This window comes from Puma concolor, chromosome A2, assembly GCF_028749965.1.
Source record: "Puma concolor isolate L17-30 chromosome A2, mPumCon1.1.hap2, whole genome shotgun sequence".
NCBI lineage: Eukaryota > Metazoa > Chordata > Mammalia > Carnivora > Felidae > Puma > Puma concolor.
In genome coordinates this window covers 104779316-104806790 of record NC_141668.1, presented here as the reverse complement: position 1 = coordinate 104806790, position 27475 = coordinate 104779316, and the positions used below count along the sequence as shown (strand labels likewise).

The 27475-nt window shown below is 51.6% G+C and overlaps 1 protein-coding gene across 12 annotated transcripts in view; it reads right to left on the bottom strand.

Annotated features, from left to right (window-relative positions):
- Positions 1-27475, bottom strand: part of COBL (cordon-bleu WH2 repeat protein) — a 267995-nt gene that overhangs the window by 169333 nt on the left and 71187 nt on the right. Inside the window, exon 1 of one of the 12 annotated variants that reach the window (XM_086697076.1) lies at positions 4523-4759. The exons of the other annotated variants lie outside the window; for them this stretch is intronic. The gene's annotated coding sequence lies outside the window, so the exon portion shown is untranslated. Of the gene's footprint in view, positions 1-4522; positions 4760-27475 lie in introns of those variants that run through there. 12 annotated transcript variants of the gene reach the window in all.

The following is a 27475-nucleotide window of genomic DNA, read 5'->3' as shown; positions in this document are numbered from 1 at the left end:
ACAGTGACATTTCCAAGTGGAGGCAAGTGCAGGCAGGGGAGAGGAGCCCCCACGTAGACTGAGGACAGCCATTCTCTGAAAGCTACGGCGGTCCTTGCTCAGAACCACAAACAGCCGCAGTCCCGGCCTCCAAGAAGCCCTCCAGTGGGCTCCTGAGCACCTGCAGTGGGGAGGGTGGGGGGGGGGGGTGCAGAGGCACTGTGGTCACGACTCGGCCTGACCCTGGCCTCCTCCTAGTCTCTGCTGGCCAGTGGGTCTCAATCTCAGATGTCATCTTGTGTGTCCATCAGGATCTGAGCCACTGCGCCTGGATCTCTTCTCTCTGGACCTCAGTTCTGTTGGGGACACCGGGAGGGACACTGGTGGCTGGGCCGTAGGACACATCCAGGTCTAGTATACTAAATCATGGAAAAATACGAACCCCAAACTACCACTATTGTATTGTATTATTATTTTTTTAAGTTTATTCATTTATTTTGAGAGAGAGAGAGAGAGAGAGAGAGCAAGCAGGGGAGGGGCAGAGAGAGCAAGAGAGAATTCCAAGCAGGACTGCAGAGCCCAATGTGGGACTCAAACCCACGAACCATGTGATTATGACCTAAGCTGAAATCAAGAGTTGGACACTTAACTGACTGAGCCAACCAGGTGCCCCAGATCCTATCCTATCCTATCCTATTCTATTCTATTCTATTCTATTCTATTCTATTCTATTCTATTCTATTCTATTCTATCCTATCCTATCCTATCCTATCCTATCCTAGGATGGCCACTATCCAAAAAAAAGGAAAGAAAAATAGTCAACATCAGCAAAAATGTGGACAAAGAGGAACCCTCGTGCACTGTTAGTGGGAATGCAACCTGGTGCAGCCACTTTGGAAAACAGTATGGAAGTCCTCAAAAAGTTAAAAACAGAACCACCATAATTCCTCTCTGGGTCTGGGAATACCTTGGTGTGGGTTTGGTTCCAGAGCACCGCAACAGAGCAAACACCACAATAAAGCCAGTCAAGTGAACTGCCTGGCTTCCCAGTGCATATAAAAGTTACATTTACACTACACTGTGGTCTCTATGTGTGCAAACAGCATTCTGCCTAAAAGTGCATGCCTTAGTTTAAAAATACGTTATCGCTAAAAAATGCTAACCACCATCTGAGCTTTCAGGCATCATCTTTTTTGCTGGTGGAGGGTCCTGCCTTGACATTGACGGCTGCTCACCGATGAGGGTGGAGTGGTTGCTGCTAAAGGGTGGGGTGGCTGTGACCATTTTTTAACATAAGACAATGAACCTGGCTACATCAATTGACTCTTGTTTTCACGAATGATTCCTCTGTAGCATATGATGCTATTTGATAGCATTTTACCCACAGGGTAACTTCTTTCCAAATTGACATCCATTGTCTCAAATGCTGCCGCTGTTCTATCAGCTATGTTTCTGGAATGTTCTAAATCCTTTGTTGTCATTCTGACAGTCTTCACAGCATCTTCACCAGCAGTGGATTCCATCTCAAGAAACCGCTTTCTTTGCTCTTCTATGTTCTCATGTTGGATCATGAGATGCAACAATTCAGTCCCATCTTCAGGCTCCTCTTCTGGTTCCAGTTCTCTTACTGTTTCTGCCACATCTGCACTGGCTTCCTCCCTTGAAGTCTGGAACCCCTCAAAGTCATCCAGGGGGTTGGAATCACCTTCTTCCACACTCCTGTTCATCTTGATATTCTGGCCTCTTTCCATGAATCACACATGTTCCTAATGGCACCTAGAATAGTGAATCTTCTCCAGAAGGTTATCAGTTGGCTTTGCCCAGATGCATCAGAGGAATCACTATCTGTGGCAGCTATAGCCTTATGAAATATATTTCTTAAGTAAGAAGACTTAAAAATCTGAACTTGCTGCTTGATCCATGGTAGGTAACATGGATGTTGTGTTAGCAGGCATGAAAACAAGATTGATCTCATTTCCATCTTCATCAGAGCTTGTGGGTGACCAGATGTATCCATAAGCAGTAATATTTTGAAAGGCATCTTTTTTTTCGGCAGTAGGTCTCAATAGCGGGGTTAAAATATCCAGCAAACCATGTTATAAACACAAGTGCCACCATCCGGGCTTTCCTGTTCCATCTAAGGAGCACAGGCAGAGTACATTTAGCATAGTTCTTAAGGGCCATAGGATTTTCAGAACGATCAAGGAATATTGGCTTCAACTTCAAGTTACCAGCTGTAATAGCCCCTTTCCAGAGGGTCAGGCTGTCCTTTGAAGGCAGGCACTGACCTCTCTCTAGCTGTGAAGTCCTGGATGGCATCTACTTCCAATAGAAGGCTGTTTCGTCTACACTGACAATCCGTCTAGTGGAGTCCCCTTCATTAATGATCTTCACCAGACCTTCTGGATGACAGGCTGCTGTGCTTCCCCTTGTACTTCTATGTTACAGACTCTACTTCTTTCCTTACACCTCATGAACCAACCTCTGTTAGCTTCAGACTTCTCTTCTGCAGCTTCCTTGCCTCTCAGCCTTCAGAGAACTGAAGAGAGTTAGGGCCTCGCTCTGGATTGGGCTTTGGCTTAAGGGAGTGTTGAGGCTGGTTTGATCTTCTATCCAGACCTTCAAAAGTTCCTCCAGATCAGCAATAAGGCTGTTTTGCTTTCTTGTCGTTCGTGTGGTTCACTGGAGTAGCACTTTTCATTTCCATCAAGCATTGTTCTTTTGCATTCACAACTTGGCTGTTTGTTCAAGAGGGCTAGTTTTTCACCTGTCTCAGACTTTGACACTCCTTCTTCACTCAGCCTAATCATTTTAGCTTTTGATGAAAACTGAGAGGCATGTGGCTCTTCCTGTTGCTTCGGCATGTAGAAGCCATTGTAGGGTTATCAACTGGCCTCATTTCAACATTGTTGTGTCTTAGGGAATAGGGAGGTCTGAGGAGAGGGAGAAAGGCCGGAATGGTGGGCTGTGGAGCTGATGATCACACATGACATTCATCCATTAAGTTCACCATCTTTTCTCATCTGGGTGTGGTTTGTTACACCCCAGAACAATGACAAGAGGAACATCAACCTGATGTTACTGATCCCAGGTCAACCTAACAAATATACACTAAAACCTTGGTTTGCAAGCATAATTCATTCTGGAAACATGCTTGTCATCCAAAGCACTTGTATATCAAAGCAAATTTTAAGAACCATTGGCTCAGTTGTGATCATGTGACGTTTGGCATCACGTTCGACTCGTGCTGTAAGACATGGCTTGTTTATGAAGTTAAAATTTATCAGAAACGTTTACTCGTCTTGTGGAACACTCGCAGGACAAGTGACTAGCAACCCAAGGTTCTACTGCAATGAGAAAATCTGAAATATTGCTAGAATTACCACAATGTGACACAGAGAGCTGAAGTCAGCAAACGCTGTTGGAAAAATGCCACACCAATAGACTCTCTTGTTTCCGGGTCGCCACGAACCTAAGATTTATAAAGGATGTGGTATCTGTGAAGCCCGACAGAGTAAAGCACAGTAAAACAACGGATATCTGCATGTACCCAAAAAAGCAGAGACTTGAAAAGACACACCCAGGTTCCCAGCAGCATTATTCACAGTCCCCCAAAGGTGGAAGCAATCGAAGCGCCCATGACCGGATGAATTAATAAAAAGTGGTAAACACACATTCTGGAATATGATCCAGCCTTAAGAAGGAAACAAATTCTGAAGCACACTACAACGTGGATAACTGAGTGAATAAAGCCGGTGACAGGAACACAAATACAGCAGGAGTTGCCCAAACTTGAGGTTGCTACGGTGGGTCAGGCTCAGAGAGACAGGCAACAGAAGGCAGGATGCCAGGGGCTGGGGGCTGGATGGGGAGCTTCCGGTGAGCAGAGTCTCAGTTTTGCAAGAAGAGCAGTTCGGGAGACTGGCTGCGCCACCCACTACGCCCTTAAAAGCGGTTGGCGTAGTCCATTTCACGGTGTGTGTGTTTTATCACAATGCAACCACAGTGATTTCATCCTAAGAAGATTCGCTGTTCGGTCTGGTAATTTTATCAGTTCCGACGCGTCAGTCAGTCTTCCTGTTGGGGCTCTCGTGCGCCTCTCATCGGGCTCCTTCCTGGGGACCCTTCAGCTCCCACCTGTAGCTCCCCAACACTGATGGGGTTTCTTTGGCCAGCACGCTGGCAGGACGAGAAGGCAGATGCCGAACCTGACGAGGGAGGAGGGAGGCTGGGGGCTGCTTAGAGCAGAGGGGGTGGGTAGGGTTGGACTCCCTCCCCCCAGGAAAGGGATCCCTTGAAGAGCAGGGCTAGAGGGTGGGCAGGCTGTTGGATTAGGCTTCACTGTGCACGAGTGGCCGGTGACAAGGTCTCTGTTGCCTCCCCTTGAACCCTCCTCCACCCAGGGAGCACCCACGATACCTGGGGCTGGGCTGGTCTTTTCGAGGACGTAAGTGTATGCCAGTCCGACAGCAGAAGCCGCCCAGGTGGACAGACCCCCCCCCCAAACTCCCCTGAAAGTGTGCACTGTCTCCACCTGACCCACAATCACGGCACCATCTAGCTGGGAAGGGCCGCTGCCGTTCGCACGGACCCGATCATCTTCACTCGCCCTCAAAAGCCGTTGCTCCCTTCTGGAAGGTCCGTGCAGGTGCCGTGCAGTCTGGGCTACCCAGCACCAGGGAGCACGTGGGCAGTTAGGAGGGCAGGTGACCTGGCTGGCACAAGGAAGCCGCCACAGCCACGGGGAGGCGGGGCGGCTCCCACGAACCTCAGGGAATGAGTCACTGAACAAACAGCCCCCCTCCCTCCCCTCCCTCCAGGTGAAAGGCTGGGTGCGCCCCAGCAGAAACGATAAAACAAAATAATACATCTAAAAACACCTCTGGCATTTCCAACGAAGATCTTCGATCGGAACACCCCTCGGTTTTAGCACACGCCCATCCCGGAGCAAGGAGATCTGCTCCCTGAAAGTCAGGCCCTGCAGGACGCCGCGGGCTGCCCGTCTGGCACAGCCAGGGCCCAGCGAGTGCAAATTCCAGGGCGGGAGTCCAGGCAGCTGAGTTAAACCCTAACCGCACAGGCGCGCAGCCAGCCTGGAGGAGCCCCGGCCGGGCAGGGCCTGCGGACTGAAAGGGGAAAACCCCCACCGCTCCCCACTCCGATTCCCCGGAGCAGAGTCCAAAGGGCACCTCTGCCGGCTGTTTCTTCTAGGCTTCAAGCACTTTCCCAGTGTCTCAGACCAGTGGACACTGAGGCCGGTGGTCATGCTGATGTCGGCTCACCCCAGCACGCCTGTGTGACTTGTGCCCGTGACCAGGCCGGGGGCCCAGGTGGGAAGCAGGCTGAACGGTATCTGCCTAAAGGGAATTTCAGAGACGAGTCTGGCACACCGTTACTGGCCTCCCGCAGGCTAAATGGGTCTGTTTGCGCCATGGGCCAAAGGGGGGTGCCATTCTCTGCCCAGGATTCTTCCAAAGCAGGAAGTTTGCCTCCTCGTAAAAGATTCTGAATGTTAGAACCCAGCTGCCTTGGTTCTCAGGGTCACCTGGCTGCCAGTGTCACCCCGGTCCCCCCTGCCAGCGGCTGGACAAGGCCTCGCCTCTTCCCCACTGGAGGGAGAAGTCTGCAGGCGGGTGGAGCCTGCGGGAGAGTCCCAGGCCGTGACTCATCCGTCCCGGCCTCGCCCCAGACCTCCCGAATCTGACTCCACATCTGTCACACTCTGGCTGATTCCTGGGGACCGTAGTAGTTTGGAGGAAGCATTGAAGAAAGAGGATCTGGGGCATGTGGGTGGTGCAGCCAGCGAAGCGTCTGACTCTTGGTTTCGGCTCAGGTCATGATCTCACAGTTGGTGAGTTCGAGTCACACGTCAGGCTCTGGGCTGGTGGCATGGAGCCTGCCTGGGATTCTCGCTTTCCTTCTCTCTGCCTCTCTCCAGCTTTTGCACTCTCTCTCTCAACACAAATAAAATAAACTTAAAAAAGTAAGAAAGGGGATCAGAAATAACCGAGGAGTTTAATAGCGATGCCATGGAACATTATTCTGCACGCTTATGGAACTGTCCCGCAAGCAGGACATCTAAGACCATCATCTCCCAAGCAAACGGGTCAGTCTGCTCTGGTCCTAGAACCAGCAAGCCTGGTAACAGTACTACATGGCCCTCCATGAGCTCATGGTCTCCAAGAGCAGACCGATATTAAACAGGCGATAGCACAGGTAAATACAGAGAGAAGGAACACAGGCAGTGCCACTCCACGTAGGCTGAATCCAGGAAGTGACTTGTGAGCTGTGATATGAAAAGTCGGGCAGAGGTGGCAAGGACAGGGTGGGCACGAGGCTGTTCCCAGCAAGGACGGTCATTCAGACGGCACGGAGGCGGGGAAGGACTGGGGATGTGCAGGGAAGGACTTGGGATGTCATACATATTACAGGAAGGGTGCCGTGAAGGAGGGCAGGGACCTAAGCGTGGACTGGACCACGGAAGGCCTTGTTCATTTCCTAGGAACTGCACTGAACAAACAGTGCCTGCTCTTAGGGAGCATGCGCGTGCATGCACACACACATGCACACGCTCATACTAACAGCTCTGGAAGGCACGTTCACGAGCCAGGGCAACTCAAGGCAGCTGACTGCCTTGAGATCCAAAGGAGAGACGCACGGTTGCAGAAGCAACAACAAAGGATTGGCAGAAAGCTCTACGTGAGCAGGACTAGAGGAAAGGAAACGAGAGTGTGTTCTAGAACAGCGTGTGCTCTGACGGGGCGAAGACATCACGGGTTTGGTGTCAAAAGCTAGAGAGACAGCAGCCTGGCCGAGAGTGCCAGCCCTCCTGATGGAACCCTCCAGAAGGTGAGGTGTCCAGCCAGGTGCCAGCCCAGGAAGAGAGGCACTCGGGCAGCCGTAGCCCGTGCCCACACGGCAGCCTCAAGTGGATTCTTGGGGTCGACACTGCATTTCCATTTTGCCCGGAGGTCTTGGTGGGCCAAGCTGGCAGAGACGAGGACGCGGGCTCCAAACGGAGCGGATGCGTGGGAGCGGGCAGGATGGGAACCTGTGCTTTCCCCGTAGCCTCCCCACCCACTCGGCTGGGACTCCGGTCAGTATGCTGTTAGGATGAGACAGACCCAGTTAAGCGTCTCCAGAGTGCTCTGCCCCGCGTTCTAGCAGAAACCTCCGAACTTCATGACTGTGACGGTGCTGGGTTCAGACCTGCCCACGTGTGCACACAGCAGGCTGGGAAGTGGTAGCTGAACACGCATGATGTGCCCACGGAAGGCGCTAAACACTCACGAGGTGAGGGCACAGGGGGGGACCCGCAAACACGCCAGGCTCTCTGGCCGCGAGGCCTGAACGAGTCACGGGCTTTGTGAGCTTGGGTTTCCTTGAGGACTGAACAAGGTAACAGGTGTCACACGACTGGCTCAGGACCTGGTAAGGAAGGAGCAGGTGCTCAGAACAGGTCCCCTGTCTCGACAGTCTCTCCTGTGCCCGAAGAGGGTAGCTGACCCACGGGGCAATCTAAAACAGACTTAGTACAGGGCTAAGTTCATTTATAGTAAAAAGATGTGCCTCAGTGGCGTGGAAATGCCATGAAGTTAAAATGTGAGTGGGCCTGTTTATTTTTTTAAAACCGGTTTCAAAAAGAATTATAGAATTTTTAATTTAGATTAAATTTATTTTTTATTTATGTTTATATTAAATTTATTTCACATAAAATAAATTTTTATTTATATATTTATAAAAATATAAATCTATACATACAAATATTTATATATTATTTATAAAAATATTCTATATCATTTATAAAAATAAATTTTTATAAGTTTAAATTTATATTAAATTTTTTTATTTTTATTAATTTAATTTATATTAAAATTATATAATTTTAATTATAGAATTCTGTGAAAAAACCCTCTCTGAAACACATTTTTTATATATCTTTTTCTAAAGTTGTTTATTTTGAGAGAGAGGGAGGGAGAACGAGTGGGACAGGGGCAGAGAGAGAGAATCCCAAGCAGGCTCCCCACTGTCAGTGCAGAGCCCGACGCAGGGCTGGAACTCACGAACCATGAGATCGTGACCTGAGCCAACACCAAGAGTAGGACGCTTAACCGACTGAGCCACCCAGGTGCCCAGAACACATTTTTCTTTAAACCAGAGTTTACCAATCCCTAAATATGTACAAATGGATTAGTTGGCAGCCTAAAAGGTAAAAGATTTTTTTTAAACATGTGCAATCATTTCAATATTTTTATTTAAATCAGGGACAGGCCACATGGGGTCATTTGCACTTGCTCACAGCCACACTGTTCCGTACCAGTGTTGGGTGGGGTTGGTACTGCTCTGCAACAGAGATGGAGTGATATACCCTGTGCCATGAAGGGACGTCAAGGGACCCCAGACAGTTCACACCCAAGGCGCTGCATTGCTTCAGAACTGGCCACACTTGTTCTCTGTTGCCTGAGAACGTGACAAGAAGGTCCTGCCCTTTTAAATTAGCCATGCACAGGGGTATCTGGGCGGCTCAGCTGGTTGAGCATCCGACTTCAGCTAAGGTCATGATCTCACAGTTCGTGGGTTCGAGCCCCGTGTCGGGCTCTGTGCTGACAGCGGGGAGCCTGGAGCCTACTTCAGATTCTGTGTCTCCCTCTCTCTCTCCCCCTCCCCTGTTGGTGCTGTCTCTCTCTCTGTCTCTCAAAAATAAATAAATGCTAAATTAGCCATGCAGGGTGTTAAACAGGCAACGGGGAATATTTCACTTAACTACTTTTCAGTATCGTGTTTGCCTTCATTATCAAACAGATCCATCAAATTAATGGGATCTTGTTATGTGCGTTAAAAAGCAGAAAATGGGGGCGCCTGGGTGGCGCAGTCGGTTAAGCGTCCGGCTTCAGCCAGGTCACGATCTCGCGGTCCGTGAGTTCGAGCCCCGCGTCAGGCTCTGGGCTGATGGCTCGGAGCCTGGAGCCTGTTTCCGATTCTGTGTCTCCCTCTCTCTCTGCCCCTCCCCCGTTCATGCTCTGTCTCTCTCTGTCCCAAAAATAAATAAAAACGTTGAAAAAAAAATTAAAAAAAAAAAAAAGCAGAAAATGCATTCCAGATGGCGTGGATGTAAATGACGGTCATCATCTCAAAGTCAAGAGACTAATGTGCACAGTAAGAAAGTGAGCTACAAAGATATCACTCCTCACATGCAAATTGAATGCTGGCAGCCTCAGTCGAGTTTCACCACCACAGAAAGGGAGTGGAGGGTTGTGATTCAGAGCGAGGGTCACATGGCCATGTGGCCGGCAGCCTTGGATGGAAGCCTGGCTCTGTTGCTCGCTACCTGTGTGATCCCAGCAACTGACGGAGCCCTGTGCCTCAGTTTCCCTATCTGGGAAACAGGAACAACCTCATAAGACCGTTAGGATGATCCAGTGTAACAATGCTTATGAGCACAGAGACTGGCTAGGACTCAAGTTCATGATAAACATTAGCGACTACCGCCTTCTGTAACAAATAACGCCTTTTTGTGACTTTTGTGCTTTGTTTTATGTAATTTGTGAAATCCGTTTCATTTTATAGTTGTAAAAGGAGCCTACTTTCCTAGCTTCATGTTTATAGGTATATAAGAAAGCTGAAATTCATGTAATTTAGTAAGAGGTCATAATCATTGTTTGGGGGGAGTCACTGGACCACTTTCCTACACCTTATACAAAAAGGAACTCAAAATGGATCAAAGATCTAAATGCGAGACCTGAAACCATAAAATTGCTAAAAGAAAACACAAGCAGCAATCTTCTTGGACATCAGCCCTAAGAATATTTTTCTGGATAGGTCTCCTCAGGCAATGCAAGGAAAAGCAAAAATAAACTATTGGGACCACATCAAAATAAAAAGCTTTTGTACAGCAAAGGAAGCCACCAACAACACAAGAGGCAATCTGCAGAATTGGAGGAGATATCTGCAAATGATATACCCAAAAAGCAGTTCGTATCCAAAATACATACAGAATTTATGCAACCCATTGCCGATAAAACAAACAATCCCATTAAAAATTAGGCAGAGGACCCGAACACACTCTTTTCCAAAAAAGACACACACAGAGGGCCAACAGACACATGAAAAGATGTTCAACATCACTCAACAGCAGGGAAATACCAATCAAAACCACAATGAGCTATCACCTCACACCTGTCAGAATGGCTAAACTCCACAACACAAGAAACAACAGGTGTTGGCAAGGATATGGAGAAAAAAGAACCCTCGTGCACTGTTGGTGGGAATGCAGACTGGTGCAGCCACTCTGGGAAACAGTGTGGAGGGTCCTCCCAAGATTAAAAATAGAACTACCATGCAGTCTAATAATTCCACTGCTGAGTATTTACCCAAAGGAAAGGAAAACACTAATTCAAAAAGACATATGTACTCCTGTTTATTGCAGCATTGTTTATAATAGCTGAGTTAGGGAAGCAACCCAAGTATCCACCGACAGATACATGGATAAAGAAGAGGTTACACACACACACACACACACACACACACACACACACACACACACACTATGGAATATTACTCAGCCATAAAAAAGAGTAAGATTTTGCCATCTGCAACAACATGGATGGATTTAGAAGGTATGAGGCTAAGGGCAACAAGTCAAAGACAGATTTCATATGATTTCATCTGTATGTGCAATCTTAAAAAGCAAAAGAAATGAACAAAGAAAAAGACACACAGACTGATCACATACAGAGAACAGACTGGTGGTTTGCCAGAGGGGAGGAGGATGGGGGGATGGGCAAAACAGGTGGAGGGCATTAAGCGGAACAGACCTCCAGTTACAAAGGAAATAAGTCACAGGGATGGAAAGGACAGCGTAGGGAATACGTCAATAGCACTGTGACAACACAATGCTATCAATTCTGAGACGGGCAGTCAGACTGGAGTCAGGGGTTCATCAGGTATTTGCCGCTGCACATCCAAAGCTATTTTAGAGCATCTCCAGCTGGACGGGCAGAACAGGAGGGAGCCGGGCGGGAGAGCCATCACCCCACTGATGGCCAGCCGTGCGCGGTCACATTCAGTCTCCCAAGCCGACTGTGTGCCTCAAGAGAAGGCACTTCTGGGCCTGGCACCTTCTAAGGAAGAGGTGGGCAGTGCCTGCCCGGCCAGGACCTCTTCTCTGCCTCCTGAATCATGTCCTGGAGGCCCGTCTGGCCTCAGACTGGGAGGGTCATGTCTATCTTCCAGAAGAGACTTATACCTTCAAAAAGAAGAGAGCCGTGTGCTCCTTGGGGCACGGTCACAGCAACAGCCAAGACTCTAAGAACACTCCAGAGCCTTTCAGGATGCACCCACGCGAGTGGTGGATGCTCAGCTCTGACCAGACCCCCTCTCGCACCCATCTTACGGAGAGAAGCAGGGCTCTCTCTCCCCGCTCTCCTGTCCTGCTCAGACAGGCGCTAACATCCAGCGCCTGTGTGGCCAACCACGTCATGCCCCTGGCTCTGCCCCTCCAGCGTCGGTCCCTTCCCCTGCGACTCCCATCCACCCTGCCCACTCGGAAACCACACCTTGAGATTTGGATTTCAGAGCAACCGGGTTTCTTCTGTGAACGTGTCTTATCTAGGGTCTAGAGTTTCCCTTTCACAAGACACAGGTACAATTTTCTAAGGAAATGGAATGGAAGTTTAGACATATCAAGTGCTTGGTACGTGGAGGCCAGGTGAATGAAGGGCCTCCTGCGGGCACCAATAACATCCTTCCGTTTGTCCTTCCAGGGAAAATAGAAGTCCAGGAGAAAGTGGAACCAAGACATCTGACCCCAAAAGCCAAAATTAGGATTAAACTAACTTGGTTGTTAGAAATGAGGAGGGTGGGGGGGAAATCCCGTGGAGGCAAGCGGGGTTGCAAAGTCGTCTTCACAACCATCCCAATAATGAGCCAACAGTGGACAGAGTAGGGGTTACATCTTCCCTCTCCACCCAGGCCAGGAGCAAGGGACGGGGAGGGAAAGGGGTATTCTAGAAGGTTCTGGAGTGACTTAGATGGAAGCCCCATTGGAAGCAGGAGGCCCCTGTCAGAAAAAATGCCTTCATCTCTGCCTGATTTCCACAGGCTCCGTCCTGCCCCTCACCCTTGCTTCCTGTTGAGATTCTGTGTTCACGCCACCATTCTCCATCAAGTCCCTTCAGCACTTTGCTTTGTACTTGTGATAAAGTACAGCACCTGGGCACGGCCTCAAAGGCCCCCGAGGCTTCCCCCTTCCACTTCCTGCCAGCCTCAGCCCTGCTGCCTGCCATGTCCCAGCTGCAACCCCTCCTCCAAACCGGGAATAAGCAAGCTCTCCCTTGTTGAGGACTTGTTCGTGCTGTTCCCTCTGCTGGGAATGCTGTTCCCTCTCCTCGGTCCACTCCTAGAAAGGCCACCCCCCTAATTCCTAACGAGGCCCCGTTGTTCTCTAGCAGGGTCTTGGCTGGTTTCTTCTCCGGTGCTTCTCCAAACCTGCACTCGCAGGCCTTTGCTGGGCTGTTTTAAGACCAGCCATGACCCTGGACTCACACTCTAAGGCAACAGGGGTCAAGACTTTTCCACTGACCACCAGCAAACACTCAGCAACCACCTGCTCTATGAGTGAGTGAGTTCTGTCCACTGGGATTCAGCTGCCGTGTCACTGGCCGAGTTTGTTGAAAACTAAGACAAGGTGAATGTCCAGACACCCAGAGGACGGCAGGCCGTGCTGAAGGCACCCAGAGCTGGTTAGGGAGCCCCCAGCCACCCGATGGCCAGTGACCCGCTCTCGCGGCTCTAAGGACAACGTTCACCTGGTTTTTGGCTCTCAGTTTCTGAGCACTTACGAGCCAGCCCGTGCCAGGCATTTTGTGTATGTTCACCACTCACGGCAGCCTCCCGGGGCAGGTTTATTCTCCCCAACTTACACTTGGGGTGACTGGAAAGACTGGAAGGCCAGCCCAGCTCTTTCTGAGTGCATGACGCTCCTCGGGGCGTGACGTCAGCGCCACTGCCCCTCCGTCACCTCCTGAAAGAAAACCCGCAGGGTCTCGGGCGGCCTGCGGGGGCAGTGGCAATCGGCAATTGATGAGAGAGGGGAGGTCAGGAAGCACCCTTTGGTGAAGTTTCAGGCACAGTCCTGGGCACACGCCCTCTGCTGTGATGTGGGGTCTGGACAAACCTCGCTTCTAAGTAGATCGGGGCTCTAGACTCCTCCTAGATGCCACGAATCACAGGCACTGTGTTCAACACCCAGGGAACAGAGAAAAGGTAGCGTCCAAGGGAAAGGGAAGACCAGTCCAGGGCTCATGTCCAGGGCTGCGACAGCCCCCCGGGTCAGCCCTCAGGGCTCTCGATGCCTGGAGGGCCGGGGACTCCTCTAAGGATCCGATGTGGCCTAGAGGTCCTCTCTCCAGGCAGGATGCCACCTTCACGTGCACACGAGCTTCACGAACCACCATGGGCAATCAGACACCCTGGGTCTGAACCTCCGCGATACTCTCCTCAGAGTCGGGCACCTCCCAGGATCAGGGCACTGTTGCCTCGAAGACAACAGTTCCTTCTAATCAAATGAGGAAGGTCCCCCAGTCACTCACCCTGCCGTCTCTGCCTTTGAAAACAAACCTTAACCCAAGAGGAACACTGAACAGAAGGTGCAGAGAAGTAACACGGGCTAAATATATATATTTACGAAGCTCTCAAATGAAGAGGCCATCTCCAAGCTGCAGCTTGAAGGAGAAGGGCAGCAGAAAGACCGTAACACGACACCAGTCCAGTAAAACAGGGGGAAATGGCTTTCCCCAGAAAAATGCTGCAGTTCAGGGCAAGTCTGCCCCGAACACAGTTTTGTACCCACAAAGCATCCACCAGCCCCAGGGAAATGTTTCTGCAGTCAGAAAGACACAAGTCCAGGGGCGCCTGGGGGGGCTCAGTCGGTTGAGCATCTGACTTCGGCTTAGGTCACAATCTCGAGGTTTGTGGGTTCAAGCCCTGCGTCGGGCTCTGTGCTGACAGCTCAGAGCCTGGGGCCTGCTTCCGATTCTGTGTCTCCCTCTCTGCCCCTCCCCTGCTCACACTCTGTCTCTCTCAAAAATAAATAAACATTAAAAAAATAATAAAAAATGAATAAAAGACAGATGCAAGTTCAGATCTAGCAAAGATACCTCCAAGCTGTGTGAGCTCCAGAAAATGACTACTTGGGCAGGTTACAGTAACATGCAAGCCTCAGTTTCCCCACGAGTCCATCACAGAGCACTTTCAATGTTCATCTGACGCAGTTAATGTGGGATTAAATGCTTCCATGGAGCCAGTGCTCAATGTTGGGTAGCTGTTACAAATATTTTTACGGTTATCAGCCGGTTTACCGTGTGGGACCAAAAACCCACAGAAAACCAGCCTTCTGTCTCCACGAGGGTAGACTAGAAGCTAACTCCTCAGGGTGCTCCAAAAAGGCTCATTTCTGCAGCAGACGCTGTCAATACCGACCACGAAATCCTACTCACCACTATATTTCACCATTTTGACCCGGGTTTGGGGGAAGCTCTCAGCAATCGAGCATAAAAAGATTAGCTTTCTTGATAGGATTTCTTGATAGGATTCTCAAAAACATAAAGACAGAAGGTATCCGTAACACTCGCCAAACTCTAGACTGGGTCCTGCCTGTGTGGGAACCCTGTTATCTCTGCACACATCAAGTAACTATTCAAAGAGGAACACAGGAGAGCTGGGTCCCCTGCATTCCCCAACCCCCGTGCAGTTAAGAAAGCTTCGTAGGTGTGGATCACTTAACCAGCGGCGAGCGCTCCTTGATGGAGCCGCTCCTGCTCCAAGGATCTGATACAAACCAAGAATCAACCGATACAAACCAAGAGTTAACCTCATCGTCCAATGATACAAACCAAGAGTTAACAGCATGTTACTGCGAAGGTTACTAGTAACAAGCAGTGTTTGTTTCCTGAGGTTGCAATGTTCTTATCAAATGGGATGAAATAGATCAGAGGAGAAAACTTACTGATTCGCAAACCACCTGGCAATGTGTGCACACATCCCAGGCTGTCCCCTGTCCCCACCCGGAGCAGCCGGCTTTGTCCCCTACAAGGAGAGCGGAGGGGGCTCTAGGCTGGGCCAGCGCAGGTCCCGGGAGATGAAGGAGGCTTCCCTGGGCCGGTGTGGAGGCGAAGCTGTGCCGTGAGAACAGGCGGGGAGGCCTTGGACCCGACCCAGCCTAGTGACTTATTAATAAAGGTGCCGCTGATGCACGGCTTTGTTCCCAAGCTCCCTGCTGTGTGCGCATCCAGCCCAAGACTCACAAGATGCCTGTTCAAAGTCACAGACCTTCAGACCTTGGAAAATAAAATATTAAAAGGAGGAGCCGGGGGCGCCTGCGTGGCTCAGTCGGTTGAGCATCCGACTTCGGCTCAGGTCATGATCTCACGGTCCGCGAGTTCAAGCCCCGTGTCGGGCTCTGTGCTGACGGCTCAGAGCCTGGAGCCTGCTTTGGATTCTGTGTCTCCCTCTCTCTCTGCCCCTCCCCTGCTCACACTCTATCAAAAATAAATAAACATTTAAGAAATTTTTAAAGAGGAGCTATTGGGGAGAGCAGCCGAGTTTCCTCCAAAACTGCCTCTTCCTCACAAAGCGCACCTGCTGCCTTCTCCAAGGAGGCCCGTGAGGTCCACGCAGGGGCTCCCTCGGGGAGAAGGTCTGATTATTCTTCCAGAACCAAGTCTGGCCTTTCGCTTTGCCACCCACCTGCCCACACAACCAAGCATCTGCTGCACCGGTGGAAAGCGATTTTTGCCATGCAAAGGCACGACCTAGCACCTTCTTTTCCTGAAGAGTTTTTATTTTTCTTTGCCTCCCTCTGTAGAAAACTATGCGACAAGAGGCTCATTGTTTCCTTGCAGCCAGTCGGTCTTGCAGTAGTGTGGTTTCTCAAGCTCGAAACCCATATTCGGTTTCCACCAAATGCCACTGTCCCAGGATTACAAATGACACTGCCAAACAGATAATGTGTACAGGCAGACACGCCCACGGGCCCTGTGCGCCCCAGTTCCCAGCCCGCCCAAGGGCCCGGGGTCCCGGTGAAGGCACAGCGGGCTTGAGGAGGAGGGGATCCGGTGGCCAGGACAACACCCTTCCCCTGTGGCCCCCCCAGTCTGCTCCCTGTGAGCTGCAAGGTCACCCAAGCTACCTGCTTCCCAGGCAGGCGGTCCCCAGAGTTCTGGTCAACCTCCCTCTTGGGCTGGGGGTGGCAGGGCCAGTCCAGCACAGTCTCCTGGAGGAATGGAGGAGCGCCCAGCTGCCCCCAGACACCAGCCTCAGGGCACAGAGGCCACACCCACACCTGGCCCCACCTCCCTCCCACAGCTCCAGGGACAGTAGAAATCCTGGCTCGTAGGCAGTTTCAAGTCCACGGATGGGCTCGCCGCCTCTCCTTTCAGTCAGGGCCTCCACTGTTGGCTGGCCTTCAACTCCTCCTCCTCCCCCTGCTTTCCTCCTCCACTTGCCTTCCTTCTCTTCCTCCTGTCCTCCCCCTCCTCTCCACCATCCTCCTCCCTCTACACTTTCTTCTCTTCTTCCCCCTCCTCCCCACCCTCTTCTTCTCCCTCTACTCTTCGCCCCTCTCCCCCCTTCTTCTCCCTCCTCCCCTTCCTCCTCCCTCTCTCCCTCCTCCCCCTACCTTCTCTTCTCTTCTTCCCCCTCTTCCCCATCTTCCTCCCCCTCTCCCTCCTCCCCACCTTCTTCTTCTCCCTCTACTCTTCGCCCCTCTCCCCCTCCCCCCTTTCTTCTCAGTCCTCTCCTTCCTCCTCCCCTTCCCCCTCCTCCCCCTACCTTCTCTTCTCTTCTTCCCCCTCTTCCCCATCTTCCTCCCCCTCTCCCTCCCCATCTTCCTCCCCCTCTCCCTCCTCCCCCTACCTTTTCTTCTCTTCTTCCCTCTCTTCTCCTCCTCCCCCTCCCTTTCCTTCCCCTCCTCCAGTGTCTGTGCCAAGTTGGTTCCAACTCTGCCAGGCTCCACCCCATCTCCTCCTCCTGGTCTCCACTCTGCTGGACTCTTACAGAATCTCCTCTGTCCCCTGCCACTGCCCCTTGTGAGTCCCATCTCCATAGGCTGGGATCAATCTTCCTCAAGGACAGCTCCGTTCAACCACGCCTCTGACGCAAACACCTCGGTGGTCCCCACAGCCCACTCGGTTAATCCCAAACTCCCCTGCCTGAGATGCTTTATCCCAATGCTGTTTCCACCACGCCTCCCACATCACCCAGGCTGCGGTGACACGCAGGAGGGACTCTCTCCCCTCCATCTCATCTCCACCTGTAGCTCCCTTGCCAGCTCTCAGCCCTTCATCACCTCCCAGCACCACTGCCAAGCAGTGAAAACCTCACACAATGTAGCCGACCACCAGTAGCCTCCATTTTCCTCATCTGTGCAATGGGGACAATACCCACGCCTTCTCCACAGCATCATGGAAAGATCAAGCGAGCTCACCCTTCTCAGATCCACGGACCGTGCCTAGCATCTGAGGCTTCAGCTAGCACCTACTGTGCCACAGCGTGGAACGGGGCTGTCCTGTTCTCACGCCTCCACGAAGCCACAAAGCTGAGAATCCTGTGCTCTAGATGCCAGAAGTGCCCCTGCAAGTCCTTGCCTGGAGGAAACCCCACTGGCTGCCCATCCTCCAACTAACGTATTAAAGAGAAGACCAGAAGTCTCTGTGGCCAGTAGGTCAGGCTGGTGGGGCCATCCTGGCACCCTCTCCCTTGTCTGGTGCTTCTCTGTCCTCCCCCAGATCAGCCAGGGGGCTCCTGGGAACCGCACATAGGTCTGGCCAGGACCCCAGAGCTGCGGGAGCACCACGACCATGATACGGGTCCCTGGGGCTGAGTGCTGGGGGCGGTTCAGGACAGACACCGGTACATTTCCTGCCCGACGAGTTTTGGAGGGAGACTGGCTACAAGTGCCCACGTGTGCTGGGTGACAGAGAGGGTCAGAGAAGCACACCCTGTAGGCCCATGGGCTGAAGCCCAAAGCCATCGAGTTCCTAAGGCAGATGGACGCTGCAGACCTCGGCAGAACCAAGGGACCTTCAAAGGGGTCTCGGCAGGGATGCCTGCTGGTGGCCGGGGCCCAGGCGGGGGGCCAGGCTGAGCTGGGGGGACACATGGGGCAGGAACCACACAAGAGGATGCAGCATGGGGACTGTCCGCTGCACCGGAGGGCACGCTGACCAGCAGCGAGGGAAGGACAGAAAGTACCCACGAAGGGCAAGTGTAACTGTCTGCACGGTGCTGACGAGGCCCGAGTGTGGAGGCCGGTGGGAAGGGGGCAGCTCCAGCTGGATACGGAAGTGAACTTGCTAACATCTGAGCAACGGGACCACTCCGGTGGATGACAAGGACCAAAGGCTCCGGGGCCTGCCCGACACATTCCCAGCTTGCACAGCACTGGCAAAGACAGGACCGTCGTTCCATAAACGGGCTGCCCTCCTCCGTCGTGCCACGTTCCCTCGGTCAAACGTGGAAATGGCCCACGAAAGAGAAGAGAGACCGGTAGAAAAGAAAAGAACCATCACACAAGATCTATCGTCTCCCCTCTTCTCCTTCTCTGGGAGACCGTGAGGGGAGGGCAGACTTTGGAATCCCCAGGACCCACCTGGGCTGTGGTTCTGGAAGAGAACTAGGAAGCAGCCACACTGGGGGCCGGGAAAGCCGAACCACACAGAAGACGAGCGCCCCCAGTGCTCCCCTAAACTGACATCTGGCAGCACGGCACACTCGTATTCCCCAAGGAAAGAACACTCAAGGAGTTCTAGGACTTTCTCCAAAACGCTGATGAATTTCTTCCTGGGCTTGTGGCCATTAGCAATCACCCCATGAAACTACCAGAGAACCTGTGACTTTACCACGTAAGATGTTAAATAATAGAAACTCAGGGGCACCTAGGTGGCTCAGTCCTTTGAGCATCTGTCTCTTGATGTGGGCTCAGGTCATGATCCTAGGGTTGTGGGATTGAGCCCCGTGTCAGGCTCTGTGCTGAGAACGTGTTTCAGATTCTCTATCTTTCTGTATCTCCCCTCCCCAACTCTCTCCAAAATAAATAAAAAAAATTTTAATGAAAAAAAAAGAAATCATAGGAAATTATGGAAATAACCAGGAATAAATTTCACAGCACATCACTATGGACATAGTGAATCCCTCTACCACACAGGAGATATCAGAAAAGACATCATGTCCCTGAATATGCCAGAATGAAAGTTTGCCAACACTAATTCAAGTGACATTCTTTCTGGTTGAAGCATCTTCTGGGGGAGCGTAACACACATCTAAATTATCTGCAGCGACAGACAATCCTTGGGTTTACATCACCATCCAAGAAGACACGCTGGCCTATGAGTATTGATTTTAGCTCCAAAGGCCTATGACAAAACCTGTAGTTTTCTTCCTGATTCACTAACGGATCTGGCAAGAGGCAAGAAATACCCATCAGCCTCCCGTCACAGACGAGATGCCAAACCCGGGACATAAGCAAACTGCAAAGGTTGCTGATTTGTTTTCAGCAACACACACACTGGGTTTTGTTGTTGTTGTTGTTTTCCTTCGGTGGCAGGAAAAGAAAAAAAAAACAAAGGGAATAAGACCGTATTAACTTCCTTCTAGCAAAGTGTGAAAAAAAGAGAACGAAACCGAATGGGAATTCCAAGATAAAAACTGCAGAACAAGAACTCAGAAAGGATGCCACGAAGTCTGAAATGCACCTTGCTGCTGGCTGATAAGCCTGTTCTATTTCTATTTACTTTTGTAAATAACTGAAAAGCAGTGAAATCTGACTAGCCAGCTTTCAACAGAGCCAGTAACTGATGGGAAAAGAATGGAGCCCTGAGCATTTCTCAGGGAAATGAACCCCGAGGCCACAGACTCACAAAATCCTGGTTCAGAGAAAGGCCCCATCCAGGCGATGCCCCGTCGCCTGCTGTCTCCTAGGGAAGGTCTGATTACGGGGCCTGTGTCGTCACGACTCCATCACAATCAGGAAGTTGCTGAGAGCAAACTCATGCAGATTTGATGTAAAAACGGCCAAACCATGTATTTACCATCTCAAACGTAATCACCTGGCAATCGTATCTCTGCCTGTGGATAAATGGAACTTTTACTGCCTAAAATAAATGGGAATGGCACTTTCTTTCGGTTGACGTCGCGCTATTACCAAAGACACCTCCAGCAAAAATAGCACAGAGGAACGAAGGCGTGAAAACACTCGCAGAAATAGGGGCCAGGTGTGAGTCGGCGTCGATATGGACATTTGCCGGCCTCAGAGCCGGGCGTGGGGTGCCTTGAATTCTCCTTTGAAAATATGACACTTGATAACCTCTTCGGGAGCCGTTTCTCAAAATAGGGCCTGGGCCCCACAGCGGATCCCTGGACTGGCGAAATCTGAGCCGGGCGCTTCCGCGGCTCTGCTCGAGCTGGTGCTCCGGGCCCGCCGCCGTCCGCCCAGGGCCCGAGCGGAGTGGCCGAGCCAGGCACACTTCCCAAGCACACGATATGGGAGTGCAAGACAAAGAACACTGACTGGAGGAGCCGGGGCAAACGCCAGGGCGGCCGGCCACGGCCATGCTGCGTGTCACTGATCCGTCCACGGATCACTTCACGGGACAGGAGGCCTGTGCGGGCCAGCCGCCCAGCTCCTTTAGCCGGTTGTTTGTGGCGGGTAGGGGCCCTCCCAGGATTTATGCACCCAACTACCCGCCCCCCAGCGTCCCTGCAGTCTGGGTCCCTCTTTAAGAGAGAGAGCACAAGAGCAGAAAAGTAGGTCAGGTGTGGATGTGGCCAAACACAGGTCGCCCTAACTCTCTGGCCTCAACAGCCAGGAAAAGTGAAGGGGCAGGCCGGCCTTCCCACCCAGCTAGCCTCCACCCCCGCCCCCTGCTCTGAGTTCTTCCTGCTCAGCCCTGCACCAGGCCCCACCATCCCCCCCCACCCCGCCCAGCCTCACCTGGGTTCATGATCCCCTACCTGGCCCTACCTGGGCTCACAGTCTGCATTCTACTTACTTACCCCACTCAGAACATTTCAATTCGGAGGGAAAAAAAAAATGCATTCACTTCCTAACTACCAGGAGCAAAAACTGAATGAAAACTGGGCTACCTCCCTTGACAGGAACCTCGCTGCCCCGCAGGCCCCACCTCTGTCTTCCAGGAGCAAGCTGGCCCTCACGGAGAGTCAAACGGACCAGCGCCCGGCCTGGCCTCTTGCCGCGACCTGCTGGGAATTACCGTCCTAGACAGAAGAGGAACGTGTGGGGGCAAGATCTCAACACAAGGCAGCCGGTCCTGCTCATGAGTGACTTAGAGGATCCGGGGGTGGGGTCGGTCGTGGAACATGCAGCACACGACATGCCAGAGGTCTCGGGAGCCATTGCAGAGGACCAGACGAGTAGTTCTTGCAGGAATCCGGGTTCAAGGCCGGCCTGGGTGGGTGGCTGGGGGGACCGGCGTGTGGTGGTGATGAGGAGGAACAGGCTGCTGGTGGGGGGGGGGGGGGGTGGCCTCAGAGGGTTCCTCATGCTTCCCTCCCGGTGCGCTGGGTTAAGAGCTCAGGGATGGTTCCCTGCTGAATAAACACATCAGCTCAGGGCTGGCAACCGACCCTCTCCGGCTGCTTTAGTGTCCGCAACCAGGGTGCCTCGGGTGAGTGTCTGCGCTCAGGGCCACACGTGGCAGAGGAGGGAGCCACCTGGGTCCTGGGACGCAAACGGACCGGGAACACTACTCCCCGGGGAGGGGCGGACAACATAAAGTGATGAGGGCCCCTGGCAGGCGGATGCCCTCAGGAAACAAGCATTGTTCCCAGAGAAGCGCCAGCAGCTTGCTTTTGAGGCTACCCTCCCACCTGTGCGTCATCCGGCCCCAGGACAGCCAGAGCCGCACCGTGTCCTCTAAGCTGGCTCAGGGGGCAGCGAGGTCCCTCTTGAAGCCCGAACCTGCCAAGACGGTGCTGCGCATGCGCGTGGGGCGGGGGTGGGGGGTGGGGAGTCCAGTCTGCGTGCATACACACGCGCATGGGGTCCAGTCTGTGCACACTGCCCAACCCAGAACCTGGGCTTGCACTTGGCTGCCCCTGGCGAGGCCCAGGGAAAAGCTGCTTCTTTGCAGTTCTGACAGCCTCTGTTCCTTGCGGCGTGCTTCTTTCGAATCAAAACACAAGTGACAAAGCAAAATGGCGCAAGTCCCGCCTGGCGCCGGGAGGTCCTTCAACGGGCATGCGCAGGGAGCACCCCTTGCCGGGCTCCAGAATCACCCCCAACCGCCCCTGGCAGCCTGATCGGCTTCTTCGGTGTCTGCAAAGTGACTTGCAACCCCTTAACGGCTCTTAAAAGTTCAAATGTTTTCGTCAGCTAATTTCTAACCTGTCACTAAGAAAAACAAACATTTTATTTTTTTTAATGTTTATTTTTGAGAGAGAGAGAGAGAGAGACAGAGAGAGACAGAGTGCGAGCAGGGGAGGAGCAGAGAGAGAGAGAGAGGGGGGGGGAGACAGAGAATCCGAAGCAGGCTCCAGACTCCGAGCTGACAGCACAGAGCCTGACACAGGGCTGGAACTCACAAACCACCAGATCATGACCTGAGCCAAAGTCCGCCCCTTAACAGACTGCACCCCTTAACAGACTGAGCCACCCCGGCACCCCAAGAAAAATAAACATTTTAAGCCAAGTGGTGCACTGCTCTACATCGGTATAACAACCCATTTCCTCCCCATGTTTGACAAAGTTATAGGAAAACCATTTAAAAATGCAAGGATGAGGGGCGCCTGGGTGGCTTAGTCTGTTGAGCGTCCGACTTCGGCTCAGGTCATGACCTCACTGATGGTGAGTTCCAGCCCCACGTCGGGCTCTGCACTGACGGCTGGGACCCTGGAACCTGCCTCGGATCCTGTGTCTCCTTCTCTCTCTGTTGTTCTCCCACTTTCTCTCTCTCAAAAATAAAGATTAAAAAAATTAAAAAATAAGCAAATAAATAAACATAAATAAGTTTCAAAAATGCAAGGATGATAATGGTGGAAAACATATTCAGTGAAGTCTAGCAGCTGAATTTACTTTTAGGCTTGGCTGATCTCAAGACACGTAAACTCTGGAATTTCATCAAGTCCCCTGAGCTCTTTTTTTTTTTTTTTTTTTTTTTAAACTTCGAAAGCAGAAGAGGCTAGAATACCAAAATTATGCCACACAGTCTGCACAGTTGTGTCACTGGCTTTTGAAATCGTAGATGTGATATTACCAAAAAAATACAGTATGGCCCTATTGTCTCCATTCCAGGACATCTCGAACAAAATACTTTCGAGGGAGCTATTCTAGGATCTGCCTTTAACTCAGAAGCAGTCACTCGTTGGTAATGAGCACAAGAGGTGTGCCAGGGCAGAACGCTACTCAAATGTTACAAAGCAATATTTACATGGTGTTTTAGATAATGACCCAGTCCCCAAGAAGGACATACGTCTTTGAAGTTTCAAGGTTCATCCTCTGGTTGGAAAGACGGGTGGTCAGCTGAGACCTGGACACGCAGCCCAGGGAGGGATGGGTGATGTCACAGGTGGCTCTGTTGACCCCTCAGGTGTGCTGGGACCACGGCACCACTCTTTAGTGCCACAGGGGAAGAAAGCAAGAGAAGGGAATGCCATCCGAACGGAGTCTGAACAAGCTGACTGGGGACAGTCACAGGAGGAGGACTCCAGGGCCCTTTTACCCGCCCAGGTCAGTGGGCAGATTTCCCCAGAGGGTCAAGTGTATACGGTCCTGCCCAGCCAGCTCTGGGAGTCTCCCCTGGCCTCATCAAGGCCAGGTTCGGTTTGAGTGGGGTCAATTTGGTCACCTATCGGTGCTGTGTCTCAGAACATGGAAGCTGTGTGGGGAACGTTCACAGCTGGCAAGGTACTGGGTGGGGACAGTGCTTTCTCGGGAGCAGGGACAACTTTAGTCTCCCCCCACCTCCCCTTCCCAGGCTGGTCCAGGAAAGCAAGACCCTTCCCTCACCTGGGTTTTCTCTAAGATGCTCTCAGCAATCACAACTTCCGGGGAAAGCCACTCTTTTTTAATTTCCTCACTTTGTTATTAAAGCATTTTTTAATGTATGTTTATTTTTGAGCGACAGACAGTGAGCGGGGTAGGGGCAGAGAGGCCAGGACAGACAGAATCCGAAGCAGGTTCCTTGCTGTCAGTGCAGAACCTCAGGCGGGGCTGGAACTCAGGAACAGGAGCACCCTACCACCCAGGGGCATCCCCCCACCTATGGGCGCCCCCACCCAGGCATGCCCTGCATCTATCTCCAACTCTTCATTTCGCAGGAATGTTAGTAACATGCTCATTATTACAATTATATTAAGTTACAGTTAAATGAACGACATCAGAAATCAAAGCAATACACGCTCAGCACTGACCACTTCCTACTTATTTCACTGCTGTCTATGCCCTTGGGGTTATTTCCAGCAATGGCTTCTGCGGGGTAGAAACACTACACGAGGGGCTGGTAGGATGTCCCCCCAACCCTGCGTTCAGACCTCGTGCTGGGCCCTGGGACATGGCCGTGTTGCCTTCACCATGGAAATGGGCAAATGCTGTAATTCAGGAAACACTCTATTGTTTCGTTGACTGCCCAGATCAGGGCTCAGCAAACATCTTCCATAAGCAGCGAGACAGCAGCTACCTTGTGGCCTTGTGGGCCATCTGGTCTCTGTCACAGTGACTCAGGTTTGCTCTCCTAGCAGGATAACGATTCGTAAATGAACGGACTTGTGTTACAACAAAATCTCGTTCAGGGACACCGAACTCTGAATTTCATATACTTTTTACTCTCCTTTTGATTTTTCTTAAAGTTTATTTGACACAGAGAGAATGTGCACCTGCATGCACATGCCAGCGGGGGAGGGGCAGAGAGCGAGGGAGAGAGAGAATCCCAGGCAGGCTCCCCCCTGTCAGCACAGAGCCCGATGTGGGGCTCGATCTCTCGAACCTGAGCTGAGCTCCAGAGTCAATGCTTAATGGCTGAGCTATGCAGGCGCCCCGATGTTTAGATTATTTTCTTTAAGAAACCAACTTAAACACCCGAAAACCATCCTTAGATTGCAGCCTGGACCAAAACGGGACCTGCGCTGTCAGGCAGCGTGCTAACCCCTGGTCTAGACTTCAGGAAGGGATGGGGACAATCTTCCGAATGCACACGGCACTCACGAGGGTGTCTTGCCTGTAGCCACTGCATTGGGGCTGGCATAAAAAACAAAGGAAGCAGGAGTGTCCACACATTCCACGCTGCTCCGTGAGAAGGTCTCACATCACAGAGGGAAGGAGGGACATTCAGAGGGGCACCTCTGTCTTCCCGGTTGTCAGTGAAACATCCATCAGCATTCGCTCGGGCCTGCACTTGCCATCAGGGCAACCGGAGCGTCCACGGATTCACGAGTTAACTAAAGCGCTTGTGATCATCAGCTGACTTTCTGCAACTTACATTAGAGTGTTCCCTGCTGTATTACCGTCTTGAGCCGGGCACTATTATGCACCCTGTATAGAAACAAGATTTATAATGAAGCTACCGTCTCTTTAGAGAGCTCTCTGTGAACCATTTATCAGCACCCACTGCCTTATCCCAAAGCATCGTTGATTGTTGGCTCCGGAGAAGAGACTTTGCTGCCCCGGGCGTTTCAGAGAGGAGGGCCTGAGGGGGTTTCTGCCCCAGAAAAGTGCCCTATATGTGTCTGCCTCGTATTCAGCCTGCACAGCAAACAAACACACGAATGAGCCAATGGATGTCCGTTTGTGTCTTCTCTAGGACGTCGAGCCTCTTACCACCCCCCCTCATCTTTAAGGAATAATCATCGATAACTAAACCTGGTCACAAACGTGGCACTTAAAATGTTTCAGTGAGGGGTGCCTGGGTGGCTCAATCAGTTAAGTGTCCAGTTTGGGCTCAGGTCAGTGATCTCACGGTTCATGGGTTTGAGCCCCGTGTTGCATTCCACACTGTGCGTGGAGCCTGCTTTAAGGCTCGCTCGCTCTCTCTCTCTCTCTCTCTCTCTCTCTCACTCTCTCCCTCTGCCCCTCCCCTGCTTGCCTGCACTCACACTCTCTCTCAAAATAGAAACTTAAAAATTAAAAAAAGGCGGGGGGGGGGGAGCCTGGGTGGCTCAGTCGGTTAAACGTCTGACTTCAGCTCAGGTCATGATCTCGCGGTTCGTGAGTTCGAGCCCTGCGTCGGGCTCTGTGCTGTCAGCTCACAGCCTGGAGCCTGCTTCGGATTCTCTCCCTCTCTCTCTGCCCCTCCCCTGCTCACACTCTGTCTCTCTCTCAAAAATAAATAAACATGAAAAACATGCTCTGTCAATGTGTCAGTGAATTCTCAACACACCCACTCAGTAACAAAAGCAAGCATGTAACAGGCAAACTTAAAAAAAATTATTCCACCCATCGGTACTTCCTGTGTTTTCCTGTGCAACCTAATGATATCTTACAGATACCATCCAGGACAACGTGGTGTCCGAACCCGCCAAAACATAAATGAACTCAGTGCTGGTGAGAATGAAAGATGTCAACACACCCCAGTCTGTGCAACTCCATACGGTGATGTCCCTGCTAGAAGCCCTGAGTGCCCAGTCAGTGCACATTCCACTAATAGTGCACAACTCACACTCACGGCGGTATTTCCTTCCATCCCTTCTGCTTTGCAGTTTTTTTGTGCACAACTCACACTCATGGTGGTATTTCCATCCCTTCTGCTTTGTAGTTTTTTAAGTCTGTTTATTTTTTTTTTTTTTAATTTTTTTTTTTAACGTTTTTTATTTATTTTTGGGACAGAGAGAGACAGAGCATGAACGGGGGAGGGGCAGAGAGAGAGGGAGACACAGAATCGGAAACAGGCTCCAGGCTCCGAGCCATCAGCCCAGAGCCCGACGCGGGGCTCGAACTCACGGACCGCAAGATCGTGACCTGGCTGAAGTCGGACGCTTAACCGACTGCGCCACCCAGGCGCCCCAAGTCTGTTTATTTTTTGAGAGAGACAGAGAGAGACAGAGAGCATGAGCAGGGGAGGGGCAGACAGAGAAAGAGAGAGAGAATTCCAAGCAGGCTCCGCGCTGTCAGCACAGAGCCCAAAGTGGGGCTCGAACTCACGAACAGCGAGATCTTGCCCTGAGCCGAAACCAAGAGCTGGATGCTTAACCAACTGAGCCACCCGGGTGCCCCACCTTCTGATTTGTGTTTTAAGTAAGGGACGCCTGCTGCGGGAGGCAGAGAAATGAACTACTCTCCTATTATAAAAAAAAGGAGGTAATACTGCATAAAAACAAATGGGTGCCTTTATCAGATGAGACGTTTTACGAAACGGAAGTGTGCATACCGGGCAAAGCAAGAAGTACGAAAAGCAAAGGAAGTTCCGGGCTAATTACTCCGGCAGTCCCACTGCCAGGTGTAAATATGTCCTCATTCCACACGTTTCTAGGAAGATAACAGCGCTCTGGAGCC